This window comes from Triticum dicoccoides, chromosome 2B (genome assembly GCF_002162155.2).
Source record: "Triticum dicoccoides isolate Atlit2015 ecotype Zavitan chromosome 2B, WEW_v2.0, whole genome shotgun sequence".
In the NCBI taxonomy this organism is placed as follows: domain Eukaryota; kingdom Viridiplantae; phylum Streptophyta; class Magnoliopsida; order Poales; family Poaceae; genus Triticum; species Triticum dicoccoides.
The window spans coordinates 307,150,614-307,167,447 of NC_041383.1; positions in this window are offsets into that span (position 1 = coordinate 307,150,614).

The window sequence follows — 16,834 nt, forward strand, 5'->3', positions numbered from 1 at the left end:
ATCTATAACTCCAAATGCAAAGATTTATATATGAAAAATGATAAGAAAAATCCAATCTATCCATCTGTGCTGGTTTCATGCATGTTTAAATAACTTAAACTTGCTGTTTAGTTCAAACATGATAAGACACTATTTAAATTCATAATTTGAATTTGGGGTTGAACCTTTGGTTCAAAATGACCCAAACCCTTCTGGTTTTAGTTGCATTTGCTCAAATCACAACATATTGACATGTCATGATCATGCATCATATTGTGCATTGCATTGATTGTGTTCTTCCTTGTTTGCTGGTATTTGTCCCCTCTTAGTAGACGACGTTCCGACAATGAGTTCGATGACACCGATGAAGAGCTATACTATCTTCAGAAGTGCCAGGCAAGCAAAACCCCCTTGTTCATTCCGATACAATCCCACTCTCTCGCTCCTGCTCTCTTTTACTGCATTAGGACAACAACGATTCAACTGTTACATGCTGCGGTAGTTGAACCCCTTTCCTCTGCATGACCTGTCATTGCCACAGTAAATAGATGAAACCCACTAGCATGAGTAGGAATTGTTTGAGCCCTGATGTGCCTACTCATTCATGCTTGTTGTCATTCCTGCTACTGCTTAGAGTTGAGTCAGGTCTGATTCATCGGGAATGAATTGGAATGTGGTGAACATGTCCTACTATTGAGAGCTAAGTGTGTGAACACGATTTGGTAAAGGTAGCGATGAGAGGCCATGTAGGAGTACATGGTGGGTTGTCTCATTGCAGCCGTCCTCAGGAACTGAGTTCTATGTTTGTGATCCATGAACAGTTACTACCACACATTGGGATCCGGTAACTCGACCCCCCTTGGCTTATTAATCGCCTCAAGCTCTGTCCAGGAGTTGTAACTAGTTTTTGGTGTTTGTAGGATATGTGTTGGGGGCTGTGTGTAGCACTGACCCTAGGGGTGGGCTATGTTGCAGTAGAGATATGAGGCACGGTGTACCGGGACGCCCGTTTGGTGGGAACCCTGCTCTCATCGTTTGGGGCTGTGAGCGACACCCCGGCCGTGTCTCCTCGCGAATGGAACTCAAATATGCGATAAACCTGGACTAGAGACTTGTGTGGTTAGTCAGGTCATGGCCGACTCCCTCGCCAGGCTTCCGCCTGAAGGTTGCTGAGATACACGACGTGTACATGGTGGTAAGTGGCAAGAGCGTGTGTGAAGAAGTACACCCCTGCAAGGTTATAAATGATCTATTCGAATAGCGGTGTCCGCGGTAAAGGACTTCTGGGTTGCCTGTACAGTTCATAGACAAGTGAAAGTGAATACTCTAAAATGTGCAAGATAAGTGTGAGTGCTATGGATGGCGTTCTCGTAGGGAGACGGGAGCGGATCCATAGTGGTGTATTGATATGGTGAATATGTGGAATCGTGTGCGCCACCTTAAAAGAGTTACCTGCAGTCGTAGTTCAGGAAAGCCACTGAGTCAAAGCTGGCTTGCTGCAGTCTAACTCCACCACCCCTTTGTTGATACCGATGCATATGTAGCTAGTTCTGATGTAAGTCTTGCTGGGTACATTTGTACTCATGTTTGCTTAATTTATGTTTTTGCAGAGAGACTTCGGTCTCGCTAGTAGTTCTGCGTGGACTTCGACGTTTAGCTTGTTACCTCAGCTACGATCTTGTGCCCTCGACAAGGTCTTGTAGATAGTCAGGCTTCTCAGCCTTTTCTTTTGTAGTTGTCTGTACTCAGACAAGTTACGCTTCCGCATGTGCTATTACTTGTATGCTCTGAATGTTGGGTCATGAGACCCATGTTTGTAATATCTCGCTCCCCGGAGCCTATTGAATAAATACTTTGAGTCGTAGAGTTTTGTTGTGATGCCATGTTGTATTTACACATATCGAGCATATTGTGTGTATGATTGAAATGCTTGGTATGTGTGGGATCCGACAACCTACTTGTCTATCCTTGGTTGCCTCTCTTATGGGGAAATGTAGTCTAGTGCTTCCACGGAGCCATGGTAGTCCGCTACAGCCCGATTTACCAGAGTCCTGGTAGCCCAGTTGCTACTGCTCCGGAACACTTAGACTGGCCGACATGTGTCCTTCTTCAATCCTGTGTCTGTCCCTTCGGGGAAATGTCACGCGGTGTCTTTCGGAGTCCTGTTAGCCTACTACAGCCCAGATTCCCGGAGTCCTGCTAGCCCAGTTGCTACAGCCCGAATTCACTCGCTGATGACCGACACGTTTGTTGCTGGGTCATGTATGCATGTCCCTATAAGTTAGTGCCACTTTGGGTTCATGACTAGTCATGTCGGCCCGGGTTCTCTGTCATATGGATGCTAGTGACACTATCGTATATGTGAGACAAAAGGCGCAAATGGTCCCGGGCCAGGTAAGGTGGCACCCGTGGGAATACCGTGCATGAGGCCGCAAAGTGATATGATGTGTTACATGCTAGATCGATGTGGCTTAGGATCGGGGTCTTGACACTTCATGACGAGAAGCTTTCTTATGAATTTCTTCAAAGAAAGCAAGATCTTGAGAAGCTAAGAGTGAGTTATGAAGATCTTCAAAAGGAGCACGATTCATTATGTGCTCAACAAATCAGCACTACTCAGGAAGAATTTGTTCCTCCATGTCTGAAGTGCATTGAACGTAAATCTGCTAATTCTTCACTTGAATGTTCAAATGCTTCTAATGCTACAAATTCTTCATTTGTCTCTGCTATCGCTAATTCCTCATCTGAGGACATTGCTAGTATCACTGATGATGTAGGGATGAAGGAATTGTACATGAGAATCATGTACAAAAGCTTCAAAGGGCATCAGACTCTTTGTGATGTGCTTAAAAAGCAGATCCTCAACAGGAACCCTAGGAAAGAGGGTATTGCCTTTGAGAGGAAACTCAATGCTGATGGAACATATTGGAAGCCTGAGCAGTATCCCAAAACCTCATTGGTTGCTGCAAAGGGACCTCCAGTTGATCTATCCAATTTATCTGGCTTTACATGTGAATCTCCTCATTCTTTTGATGAGTCATTTGACTCCAACTATAAACTGTTCAAAAATCAGAATGGTGAAGTATTTTCCAGATATGTTGGCACTAACTGCAGGAACGGTTCCCCTATGAGGAAAATCTGGGTTCCCAAAAGTTGCCTTGAAAGTCTTCAGGTGAATGTCCTCATGACAACACCTGTGAATAATAGGAACTCCAGATCAAATTATTCATATGGACCAAATTCTTCATATGGATCCAAGTCCTCATACGGACCAAATTCCTCACGTGGATCAAATTCCTCAAAATGATCAAAGTCCTCATATGATCCTCATCGTGCTAATCCCTCTGTTTCGCAGGGTAGAGCTAAGGGCTATGAATATGAGCATTATTCTTCTAATCATTATGTTCATAAGTCCTCGAAGAATTTCTCTGCTTATTCATATGCTTATCCTAACCCCTCTTATGTGAAACGAACCGAACTGGCTTCTATGCCACCTTTCTCATATGGTCCTCGCAGAGTGATGAATTCTTTGCCACCCCTTCAGATGTGGGTAGTGAAGAAAAAGAACTAATCTCTTCTGCAGGGTCAGGTCTCCAGACGTGCTCAAAACGTGTGAAGAATTTGCTGGAGACCTGAACAGTGCCTGAAAGGACGCAGGCTAATCATGAAGAAATGAACTTTCATTTCTCACGTCCTCATACTGTTTATCTGTTCTATTGCTTGATGAAATTGATCTGATGATATTGATGTCATATTCTTTACTGATGAAGTATATGGGTTCGTAAGTTGCACTAATTCATCTGCAGGATGATCAACCCAAAGCCAATGAGTGGGTCCTTGATAGTGGATGTACGAATCACATGACTTGTGACAAGAATCTATTGATGGATGCTCCTTTATCACCATCGCATCTGAAGCATATCATCTTCGCTGACAAAGGCAAAAGTCAGGTATTGGGTCTAGGTAAGGTTGCGATCTCAAAGGATCGACACATGGACAAAGTCATGCTTGATGAGTCCTTAGGATACAACCTCATGTCTGTCTTGATGCTTTGTGATCTCGATATTGTTGCTGTCTTTGGCAAATATCATTGTGTTGTGATCATGGAAGCTGACAATTCCAAAGTCTTCGAAGGCTTTAGGAGAGGAGACTTGTACATTGTTGATTTCTCTACAAGATCACAACCAGCCATATGCCTACTTGCAAAAGCTTTAGAAGGCTGGCTATGGCATCGACGACTTGGTCATGCTGGCATGAGGAATTTGCACACGCTCGTGAAGAAGAAGCATGTCATTGGCATTGAGAATGTCAAATTCCTCAAGGATCACTTATGCGGAGCCTGTGAAGCTAGAAAGATGACAAAGGCCAAGCATCCAACGAAGACTATCATGACTACCCCTCGACCATTTGAATTGCTTCACATGGATCTCTTTGGTCCTAATCATTATTCTGCTATTACAAATGATGCATCTCTATATGGCTTTGTTATTGTTGATGATTATTCTCGTTACACATGGGTGCACATTGTAATTTACAAACATGAGGTGCAGGAAGTCTTCAAAACTCTTGTTGAGATTGGTATTACTCATGAGTTATGTGCTCCTTATACTCCTCAGCAGAATGGAGTCGTGGAGCGCAAGAACAGAACTCTTGTTGAGATGGCTCGCACTATGCTTGATGAATACAAGACGCCTCATCGTTTCTGGGTTGAGGCAATTGATACTGCGTGCCACATCATCAACAGAGTATATCTTCAGAAATTCTTCAAGAAGACTGCTTATGAACTCCTCACTGACAAGAAACCCAATGTGAGTTACTTTAAAGTCTTTGGTGCTAAATGTTGGATTAGAGATCCTCATCACAATTCTAAATTTGCACCAAAAGCACATGAGGGTTTTATGCTTGGTTACGGAAAGGACTCGCACACCTACAAAGTCTTCAACAACGTTCTCCACAAGGTTGTTGAAACTGTAGATGTGCGGTTCGATGAAACTAATGGCTCGCAAAGAGAGCACCTACCTTCTGTGTTAGATGAACCAGCACCTGAGGAATCTATCAAGTTCAAGGCTATTGAGGATGTCATTCCTACCGAAGAATCTGCTGAAGAATTCATTCCAGAACATGAAGAACGTCGAGCTGGGGCAAAAATGATGCTGAGGAAAATGCTCCTGAAGAAAATGCGGATCAAATTCCTCAAAGACAACCCGCTCATCCTCGTATTTCAAATGAAGTGCAAGTCGAGAAGATCATTGATGACATTGAAGCACCAGGTCCTCTCACATGCTCAAAAGCTTCACATTTGTCTAACTTTTGTGGGCACTTTGCTTTTGTCTCTATCACAGAGCCCACTAAGGTAGATGAAGCATTTCTAGAGCCTGAGTGGATTCAAGCTATGCAAGAAGAATTACATCAGTTCGAGCTCAACAATGTCTGGGAACTGGTCAAACATCCAGATCCTCGCAAGCACAACATCATTGGCACAAAGTGGATTTACCGCAACAAGCAAGATGAAAATGGCCTTGTGGTGAGGAATAAGGCACGACTTGTAGCTCAAGGCTACACACAGGTTCAAGGAATTGATTTCGATGAAACTTTTGCACCTGTTTCTAGACTTGAGGCTATTCGCATATTACTTGCTTCTGCTAACCATCATGGTATTATCTTACAACAAATGGATGTGAAAAGTGCATTCCTTAATGGTAAGCTTGAGGAAGAAGTATATGTTGCTCAACCCCCAGGTTTTGAAGATCCAAAGCATCCTGACAAAGTCTTCAGACTCAATAAGGCCCTCTATGGCCTCAAGCAGGCCCCTCGGGCGTGGTATGATACTTTGAAGGAATTCCTCATGAAGAAAGGCTTCAAACCCGGTTCACTTGACCCAACTCTTTTCACTAAATCTTATGATGGTGAATTGTTTGTGTGCCAAATTTATGTTGATGATATCATTTTTTGCTATACTGACCAACGTTACAGTGATGAATTTGCCTATATGATGAGTGAAGAATATCAAATGTCTATGATGGAAGAATTGAAATTCTTTTTAGGTCTTCAAATTTGTCAACAGCGCAATGGCATATTCATATCTCAGGAGAAATACCTCAAAGATGTATTGAGGAAATTCGGCATGCAAGATTGCAAAGGGGTCAAAATTCCAATGCCCACAAATGGCCATCTATGCACTGATGAAAATGGTAAAGACTTCGATCAAAAGGTATACCGCTCCATGATTGGCTCTTTATTGTACCTATGTGCATCTAGGCCGGGTATTATGCTTAGTGTTTGCATGTGTGCCCGATTTCAAGCTACACCGAAGGAATCACACCATAAGGCCGTGAAGCATATTCTTCAATATCTAGCTCACACACCTACACTTGGATTATGCTATCCCAAGGTGTCGGTGTACTAGAGTAGGGGTACCCTAGTACCCCGAACTTGTGCACGGGCGGTCGCAGCATCCCGCGGCAAGGCTTGTCGGGTGACCGCCAAGACCCTCCGTGGTTCCCTTGAAGACCATTCAAGAACAAAGTACTCAAACCAAGGCCCCGGCAAGAGGAGCTTGCCGGGAAGGCCAACCAAGGCCCCGGCAGGAGGAGCTTGCCGGGAAGGCCAACCCAGGCCCCGGCAAGAGGATCTTGCCGGGAAGAGACAAGACCCCGGCAAGAGGAGCTTGCCAGGAAGGCCACCCACGACACTTCAAGAAAGCTTGCAGCGACGCGCCCTGCGTCCCGGCAAGGCCCGGTGAGCAACAAGCTCCCAAACACGACAAGACTACGACCGCGGCAAGGAGATTGCCGCGGGAAACTCCCACTTCGTGCCCGCACTCCAGCACACCTGCTAACGTGTCGCTCTAGGACTCTCGCAAGCACATGTGGCAGGAGGCCGTGCAGCTAGGGGTGCATGGTGGCAAGCGGAGATGAAGAGAAGGCCATCATGGCAAACGGTGGCGCTCCTAGCGGTCACTTTTTGCACTGTTTCGGCAACTCAGATAGGCATTCAATGACCTTGTCCCCTGCCGTCAGAGTTAGGTAGGGTGCACTGTGTCCACAGTAGCGGTAGCTGCACCTACCGCATCCTTTTCCATTTTTACCCTTCTAGTCTACGTTGCCACCTGTCGGTGACCCCTTGAAAGTATAAAAGGAGGCCCAAGCGCAACGTAGAGGGGGTTCGGCTCATTCGAAATATCAGGAACACTCTCACGCTCAGTCTGGCAGCGTCCATCGCTCCTGAGCAAGAATCCAATACACACAAACAAGCAGCAGTAGGGTTTTACGCATCCGTGCGGCCCGAAGCTGGGTAAAACTGCTCGCGTGTACCGCCTCGATCCGCTCTTTGTGCAGCCTCCGCCCTCACCGAATCGAAAGGGGCTCGGTCCGCCGATCCCCATAGGTGTTCGTGGATCAGCTTCCCCGACATCTTTGGCGCGCCAGGTAGGGGGCGTCGAGATTGTGCGAACCCGATCCGACGTGCACGCGAGCTAAATCTTCATCGTCTTCATCGACATGCCACCGAAGAAGAAGGATTCGGAGGCAGCTGTTCCGTCTGCGTCGCTTTCACCGCCTCAGGAACAAACGGGTGGTGGAGTGGACGCCGGCGGAAGAATGGGCGTCGACGAGGGAGCTCTCAGTGCGGCCAAGTCCAAGGACAAGGCGGCACAGACCTCGGCGTCCATGCGCGCACCGCGCCCCTCTCAGGAGGCGCGGGACCAACAGCGTCATGGCGTTCGTAGCGCCATACGTCCGCTGGGCCAAGATCAAGCTGGTGGTTCTCGTGGCGCTCAAGACCAACATGCACGTCAACATGCTGGCTCGAGCGAAGTACGGTTGCCTGGACGGGGCACTGCTCCTTCTAACGTGGTTAGGAGTCCGAGCACGCCCCACTCCTCGCACCGTTCACCTCCGCTGCCCACCACTCCAGCAGAATCCTTGGCGCGAGCTCAACTGCTCCTAGACTATCCTCCTACGGCGGACAAGACCGACGAATGGAGGGCCACTATCCAAAGCCTCATCGGCTTCGCCAACAACGACACTGCGCGGCAACCAAGCACCTCGCTACCGCGGCAGGATAGCCGGACGCGAGCCGATGGCAACAAGACCGGGGGAGGTGCGACTTCCATGCACTCTCCACTACGAAGGCCAAAATCGCCGACTCGCCGGGTCCACCCCGACAGCGGCTCCACCGCGTCGTCGGACCCACGAGCTCGTCGCGACCAGCGCCAAGTTCTCCATGAACGACAACGAGAAGACGCTCGAACCCGCATTGAGCACCGAAGAGAAGCGCGACATCAATCTGACAAGCGCGCTGGGCCCTCTGTTGACATGCATGCGCCAGGGGAACCAGGTGATCTGCCGTACGCGGTAGGTTGTCCTGCGTTCACCCGTGAGCTGCGGCAAGTCCAGTGGCCCAGCACAAAGAATTTCAAACCAGACGTACCAGAGAAGTACGACGGCAAGACGCACCCGTCGGAGTTTCTCAGCATCTACACCATTGCGGTGCAAGCTGCCGGGGGACGGGATGACAAGATCCTTGCCAACTACTTCCCGCTGATACTCAAGCCCAACGTCAGGTCCTGGCTCATGCACTTGCCGGACAATTCCATCTCTTCTTGGGCAGATTTATGCCATCAGTTTGTCGGCGCCTTTACAGGCGGCCACAAGCCACATGGCCAAGAGAGCGATCTTCATCTGCTCGCCCAGAAGGAAGGAGAGCCACTGCGCAAGTACATTCAGAGATTCAGCCGTGTACAACACAACATCCCAGAGGTCCACCCCGCCGCGATCATCAGCGCGTTCCATCAGAACGTGCGAAACCGAAGGATGAGGGAGGAGATGGCGATGTGTAAGATCAGAGACGTCAGCGAGCTTTACGCCCTGGCCGACAAGTGTGCACGCGCTGAAGAGGGGAGGAGGCTCCCCGGAGAGAGTACAGGAGCAGGAGGATCCGATAGTGAGGATGCCGCCCCGGCAAGGAAAGGCCGGCGGCGGAACAACGGAAGGAAAAAGGGCAAGGAAGTGCTAGCTGTCGAGCAGACCGGCAACGGAGGTGGCGCCAAGGAAGCTAAAGCTGGTGGCTCCGACAAGGAGGCCCAGCCTGTGGCGGCCGCCGACAAGCAGGACAGCTCCGGCAAGCAGTATTGTAAGATTCACCGCACCAAGGGTCACGATCTCCAGAACTGCAAGAAAGTCGAACAGCTTGTTGAGCAACAGAAAGCTGAGTATGAGCGGCGCGACAAGGAGAAGGCCCAGGAAGGAACTGGTGGATCCGGCAAGAAACGTCCCGGCCGGGGAGGACGCCGCGGCAAGACCAAGCAGCGGCAAGGAGACAGACCTCCACGTGGCCGCGACAAGGACGAAGACGACGACGATGATGAAGACATGGATGATGATGAGGCCGATGAGCAGGAATTTCAGAAAGCCACAGAGGTCCTATGCGTTGACGGCGGCGCCTCTCTGCATACTTCGCACCGCCAACTCAAGCAGTGGATGCGGGAGGTTAATGCAGCGGAACCATCCGTAGAGTCACGCAAGCCTCTGAAATGGTCCAGCACGCCTATCATCTTCGACATTGAGGATCATCCTGATCGCATAACTGCGGTCGGGTGCTTGCCGATGTTGGTTTCACCAACTATCCGCAACCTCAAGGTCACGAAGATGCTAGTTGACGATGCGGCCGGCTTGAATCTGATCTCCTCCGTGGTCCTCCAGAAACTCCAGATCCCTGACAGCGAGCTCGAAGAGACCGGCACATTCCAAGGAATCAACCCGGGAAGGAGCAAGCCGAAGGGGAAGATCACGCTGCTGGTCACATTTGGCAGCGAGCTGAATTTCAGAACTGAGAGGGTCGCATTTGACGTCGCCGATTTTCCATTGCCTTACAATGGGATCCTTGGCCGTCCAGCGCTCGCCAAGTTTATGGCAGCCTCTCACTATGCATACAACATGCTCAAGATGCCAGGCCCGATAAGTGTCATCTCTGTCCCTGGTGACAAGAAGGATGCCCTTATCTGTGCCGACAAGATCTACCGGGAAGCAGCAACCGCAGCTGATCACAACACACTTGCCGCTGAAGCTCCCGGGGGGAAGAAGAAGACCAAGTCCGCCAAGAGCTCTGATGCCTACTCCGGCAAGCGCACCTCTTCGGAGTGCTGCGCTACCGTCGAGGACGCACCATCGAGCTCCACCGGCAAGTGTAAGAAGGCAATGGCAGCTCCACCTGAGACTAAGAAGGTGTCCGCCAAGGAGGATGGCACTGGTGGTACCTTCACCATCAGTGCCACGCTTGACCCCAAATAGGAAAGCACGCTCGTTGCTTTCCTGCGGGCGAATGTCGACGTGTTTGCATGGCAACTGTCTGATATCCCCGGTGTTCCCAGGAAAGTAATTGAGCACCACCTAGCCGTTTTTCCTCATGCTCGGTCCGTCAAGCAGAAAGTCAGGAAGCAAGCAGTGGAGCGCCAAGAATTCATCGCAGAAGAAATCAAGAAGTTGGAAGCAGCAGGCCTTGTCAGAGGAGTGCTCCATCCCACGTGGTTGGCCAATCCTGTTGTTGTGCGCAAGGCTAACGGGAAATTGAGACTTTGTATTGACTTCACTGATGTCAATAAATCTTGTCCCAAAGATCCATTTCCCGTGCCGCGCATTGACCAGATTGTTGACTCCACAGCTGGATGTGATTTGCTCTCATTCCTTGATGCATATTCAGGATACCATCAAATCTTCATGGCAGAAGAGGATGAGGAAAAAACCGCATTTATCACCCCTTGCGGCACATACTGTTTTGTACGGATGCCCTTTGAGTTGAAGAATGCTGGTTCAACATTTGCAAGGGTAGTCCATGTCGCTTTTGAGCCACAGATACACAGAAATGTGGAAGCCTACATGGATGATATAGTGGTCAAGAGCAAGGACAAGGCTACCCTGATCCAAGATTTAGAAGAAACTTTTGCAAATCTGTGCAGCATCAACCTCAAGCTCAATCCCGAGAAGTGCATGTTTGGAGTCCCTTCCGGCAAGCTTCTCGGGTTCTTTGTGTCTCAGCGGGGAATTGAAGCCAACCCCGACAAGATCAAGGCCATCGAGCAGATTGAAGCACCGAAGCGCGTCAAGGATGTGCGAAGACTTGCTGGTTGCGTGGCTGCTCTCAGCAAGTTTATCTCTAAGTCTGCTGAGCGCGCCCTGCCGTTTTTCAAAATATTGAAAAAGGCAGGTCCAATGAAATGGACTCCGGAAGCGGAGGATGCGCTGCAGGACTTGAAGAGGTACCTGTCCTCCACTCCAATACTTGTCGCACCTAAGCCACAAGAGAAGTTGCTGCTGTACCTAGCGGCAACCAATCAAGTGGTTAGTGCTGCGTTAGTAGCGGAGAGGGAGGCGGATGATGAGCCAGCGACCGCGACAAGTGAATCCAGCGACAAGCAGAGGGCTTCTCCGATAAGCTCTAGTCCCGACAAAGATGAATCTGCGCAGACGTGCAAGGAGGTGTAGAAGAAGATGGTGCAGCGCCCAGTTTACTTTGTCAGCTCCCTTCTCCAGGGGGCTAGGTCGAGGTACTCTGGTGTGCAAAAATTGCTTTTCGGCCTTCTCATGGCCTCGAGAAAGCTGCGCCATTACTTCCAGGCACACGAGATCACAGTTGTCACTCGCTTTCCGCTGAAGAAGATACTGCAGAATCCAGAAGCAACAGGCAGGATTGTCGAGTGGGCACTGGAACTGTCAAGCTTTGGTCTCAAGTTTGAGAGCACTGCAACGATCCAAAGCAGGGCATTGGCAGAGTTCATAGCAGAGTGGACGCCAACCCCAGACGAAGAAATTCCAGAGACGAGCATCCCCGTCAAGGAGACAAGCAAAGAGTGGCTGATGTACTTTGATGGTGCCTTCTCACTGCAAGGCACCGGTGCTGGCGTGCTGCTTATCGCACCCACCGGAGAGCACCTCAAGTACGTAGTTCAGATGCATTTTCCCAAGGAGCAAGCAACGAACAATACCGTAGAGTATGAAGGTTTGCTTGCCGGCCTCAGAATCGCAGCTGACCTTGGGATCAACAAGCTCATTGTCAGGGGTGACTCGCAGCTTGTCGTCCGCCAAGTAAACAAAAGCTATCAGAGCCCATTGATGGAAGCTTATGTTGATGAAGTAAGGAAGCTAGAAGCACACTTTGACGGCCTGCAAATGGAACACGTTCCACGAGCTCAGAATGATATTGCTGACGGCCTGTCAAAGTGCGCAGCACTAAAGTTACCTGTGGAACCAGGGATTTTTGTGCTCAAGCTGACTCAACCATCCGTGACACCATCAACTGGACAGAATAAGAAGAGGAAGTTGGTTTCTAGTGACTACTTTCCGGCAGAGCTTCCCGAAGCCGCCGCCAAGAAGGTCCCCAAGATCGACGCCAAGAGTGCTGAGGAGCAGTCTGCTCCGGCAAACCTCTTGGTTTGTTCTGTTGAAGCAAACGCTCCCAACAAGTTTTGCTCCGGCAAGCTTGCCCGGGTATATGACGCTCCGGCTGAACCGCAGGTTCTTGCCGTAGAAGCGGATGTTCCCGCAACAACAGATACGCCTTTAGTCCTTGTTGTCGAGCCACAAGCTCCAGCATGGGCGCAGCAGATTGTCCGTTTCCTTCAGACAGGAGAGCTTCCCGAAGAGCAAGAAGAAGCTGAAAAAGTAGCCCGGCAGTCAAGTATGTACAAGTTTGTCGACATCACACTGTATAGAATAAGACTCAACGGTGTGAAATTAAAGTGCATTTGCCGGGAAGATGGACAACAGCTGTTGGCAGAGATACATGGAGGCATATGTGGTCACCACATTGGCGCAAGAGCACTGGCCGGCAAAGCATTCCAACAAGGCTTCTTCTGGCCGACAGCCCTCCAGGATGCAACTGCACAAGTAACCAAGTGTGAAGCGTGCCAGTTCCATTCCAAGCAGATACACCAACCAGCTCAATCTCTCCAGACGATCCCTTTATCCTGGCCATTTTCGGTCTGGGGGCTCGACATCCTCGGCCCCTTTCCCCGAGCTGTCGGGGGCTTTGAGTTCTTGTACGTCGCTATCGACAAGTTCACAAAGTGGCCGGAAGTGGAACCAGTGAGGAAGGTGACAGCACAGTCAGCAGTCAAGTTCTTCAGGTCGATTGTTTGCCGTTTCGGGATCCCTAACAGGATCATCACCGACAACGGCACACAATTTACGAGCCACACCTTCATGCAGTACGTCCAAGATCTTGGCGCCAAGGTCTGCTTCGCTTCTGTTGCTCATCCGAGAAGCAACGGTCAAGCGGAGAAGGCAAATGCTGAAGTGCTGCGAGGCCTCAAGACCAGAACTTTCGACAGCCTGCACAAGTGCGGAAGAAATTGGATCGAGGAGCTGCCGGTGGTTCTTTGGTCGATCAGGACGACGCCAAATTGAGCCACTGGCCAGACACCCTTCGCTCTAGTCTACGGAGCGGAGGCAGTTCTCCCCACGGAACTCGTTTACGGGTCGCCTTGAGTGCTCGCTTATGATGAGCTCGAGCAAGAGCAGCTGCGACAAGATGACGCGCTGCTCCTTGAGGAAGACCGTCTTCAGGCTGCTGTGCGAGCCGCTCGCTACCAACAAGCTTTGCGTCGCTACCATAGCCGCAAAGTTAAAGCCAGAAGCTTCGAGGAAGGCGACCTTGTTCTTCGGCGCGTTCTGTCCGCCAAGAATTCCAACAAGTTGACGCCGAAGTGGGAAGGCCCTTATCGGGTGAAACGAGTCACTAGGCCCGGCGCTGTCCGCCTTGAGACCGAAGATGGCATTCCGGTGAGCAACTCCTGGAACATTGAACATCTTCGTAAGTTTTACCCGTAGGGCGCGGTTGCCGGAAGCTTTTCCGGCATCCACCTTTTGTACAAGTCTTGCCGCTGTTGCATGTAATCCTTTGTACAAAGCCGGGCGCAGACCCCGTGCACCAGTAAAGTTCATGTGCCCCGCACATCTTGTCAGTTTTTTTTATGCTATAATCCTTTTTCGCATATGTTATCTGACACTTTATGCAGCACCAGACCCCGGTAAGCGATAACGAGCCCAAGGCTCCATATCATTACTTTATTTCTCTGTTTCTTTCTCAAAAGAAGGAAGGTTCCCTCGCCCACAAGGTTTACCAGGGGGGAAGGAGAAGATAATGGTGTGGACCAGGCCGTTCAAGAAAGTTTCTCCTTGCCAGGAAACAGACGACAGAAAAGCTAAGTTGCTAAAGCTTGAGCAATCAATTTTTTTAAGTTTTTGAGTTATTTTCCTTGAACGACGTGCTTTGTATGGAAAACCTGTGCGCGGAGGAACCAACTCTTAGCTAGTTGCGCCTTTACTTTGTTTCGAGTCCGCTCAACAACTTAAGTGAGCTGCTAGCGCCCTTACTTTGCTTCGAGTCCGCTCAACAACTTAAGTGAGCCGCTAGCGCCCTTACTTTGTTTCGAGTCCGCTCAACAACTTAAGTGAGCTGCAACTAGTTGCGACAAGGTTGCTTGTCGGTAGCGACCCCGCCAGCAGGCTGCTAAAGTTCCGCACTCGGTGCTCGCGGCAAGGGTGCCTGCACCGGCAAGTTTCCCTAGAAAGCGTAGGGCAGAACCATACAAAGCCAAGAGTCGAGTAAAGGAAGTAACACAACAATTTTTTGCCTAAAATAGAGTTATATTACAAAAATAACTTGTTGCGCCTCTAATAAAGTGTTCCCGTGACATGGCTGGCAGCGACAAGGAAAGAAGAAGTGGGCGGCCTAATCTACGCGATCGCCTTCGACCCTCTTGATTCCGCTCACCTTGTCCACAATGGGTGCGACAAGGGCTTTGAGCTCCTCCAGATCAGCTTCTGGCGGCAAGGTCCTGAGGATATTGGTGAGGCGGAGGCCCGGATTGCGGAAGGCCACCTTCACCAGCACCTTCTCCAGAACTCCGGCACAAATCGAGCGTGACTCGTCGGCCAACTGCTTTGGGATCTGTTCCCGGAGTTGCTGGAGCGCCGCCGCCACGCCTTTGAAGAACAGAGTGAGCTTGGCGCTGGGTTGGAGTTCCTCGTCGGAAGAGTACCCGAAGCCTTCCACCCCGGGGTTATAGCATGCATGCTAGAGGTCGAGTGTCCGTCCTTTTGCTTCTCTTTCGTTCGCAGGGCTCGCATATCCTGGCCAGACTGCTTGAGGACGAAAAGGAGAAGAAGGGCGCGCCGGCACCTGGGCCCCGGCAAGCCAGTATCGCTGGGGGCTGCGAGTGCCAAGAATCGCCCACCGGCAAACCAGAGTTGCCGGGGGCTGCAATATCAGATAAGTCTTTCATCCCTCATCATGCATCCTCTTATGGACCGGGGAATGCGAAACCGCGTTTCTTCCCGAAAACTGCCGTGCTCCCTCAACTCTAGGCCCTGGTGCTCGTTCTCGGGGCCAAGTTTGGTCGTAGTCGCGGCAGCAAAGGGATGAAACGAGGAGACCGCACCCACCTCGTTCCCGCCTCCGTCAAAGGCGTGAGAAAGGTCGAGCGATGTGGGAAGGCGGCAGGGCCTGTTGCCGGGAGATGAAATGTCTGTCCGAGGGATACCAAGGATTTGCTCCTTGGCGTGGGTTCAACTCGCGAGACAAATAACCCGGCAAGCATCCCCTTTTCATTAAAAAACATCCCACTCAGGTACAGTCCATAGAGGATGAAAAACATGAAAGAGAGGATTACAAGTTTTAGATACAGCTAAGGCCCGAAGGCTTACAAATTAAAAAGATAAGATGCCCGTAATCCCTTTCCTGTCCCTCTCTTCAGGAGGCAGGTCAAGGAGGCGAAAAGGGAAAAAGGAGCGCCTAGGCGAGCTACGGGTGCCAGAAGACACCAAGAGAACATCCCTGGGGCCGTCCGAAGGCTGGACGGCGATGGCGGCGCTGGAAGCGGGGCTCGAAGACGGGGCGGCAGGACGTCAGCACGCTGTCGAGGGCACCACGCCCTCGTACTCTGACCTGACGGCCTTGTCACCAGCCCTCTTCCCCTTCCGCAGCCTCCCTACGCCAGCCGCCCAAGGAGACGACCCCGGGGAGTTCAAGAAGCCGGCGACACGGATGATGGGGCCGCCGGTGCTGCGTGAAGCGGCGCCGGACGCCTAGTCGGACCTGCCACCCCGCCGCCCGCTACCCTCATCGTCGCTGTCGCTCTCCATCTCGTCACTCTCGCTCGAGGAGGAGCCTTCTCTATCGGAGGAGCTGTCCACGCAGCACTTCGCCCGAGTGCTGAAGCACCCGAAGACCTTGACGGAGAGGAGATCGCCCTCCATCAACTTAAAATGGAGGGTAAACCCCTCCATCAGGCTGTGGATACGGGCGAACGTCTTCCACCCTCGATCAAGATACATCACATTAGGGGCTGGGAATACAACGCGGACTCGCGTGCCGCTGATCCCACAGCCCCTCATGTGTAGTCTTAGTGTCTCGGGCGGGTCCAACTCCATCGCGCTCGCAAATGGAGCTGGAAGCCGGAGGCGACGACGAGGCGCCTGGCGCAGCTTGACGAAGAACTCGCAAGGGTCGTCCCCTATATGGACCGCCGTGGGGGGAGGAGCCGCCGGCGGAGGCGAAGCTGGCGCGCCGCCCCGCCCGCCGTTCCCCGAGCGCCTCGACCTCGTCCTCGACCTCGTCCGCGACATCGCCCCCTCCCTCTTCCCTTTATGGCTGGCTCTGCCACCACGGGCACGGGAGAGGGAGAGATGCGTTGTCTGGCGGCGACCCTCGCCGCCACCGATGAAGGGCCTAGGTTCCCTTTCTCCATGGCGAATGAGAGAGAGGGGAGCAGAAGCTGAAGAAAGGAGGAGATGAGAGAGTGCGGGTTTCTGTGCCCCCTCCCGCTCTTTATAAAGGAGCGAGGTGGGGGCTCGGCCGC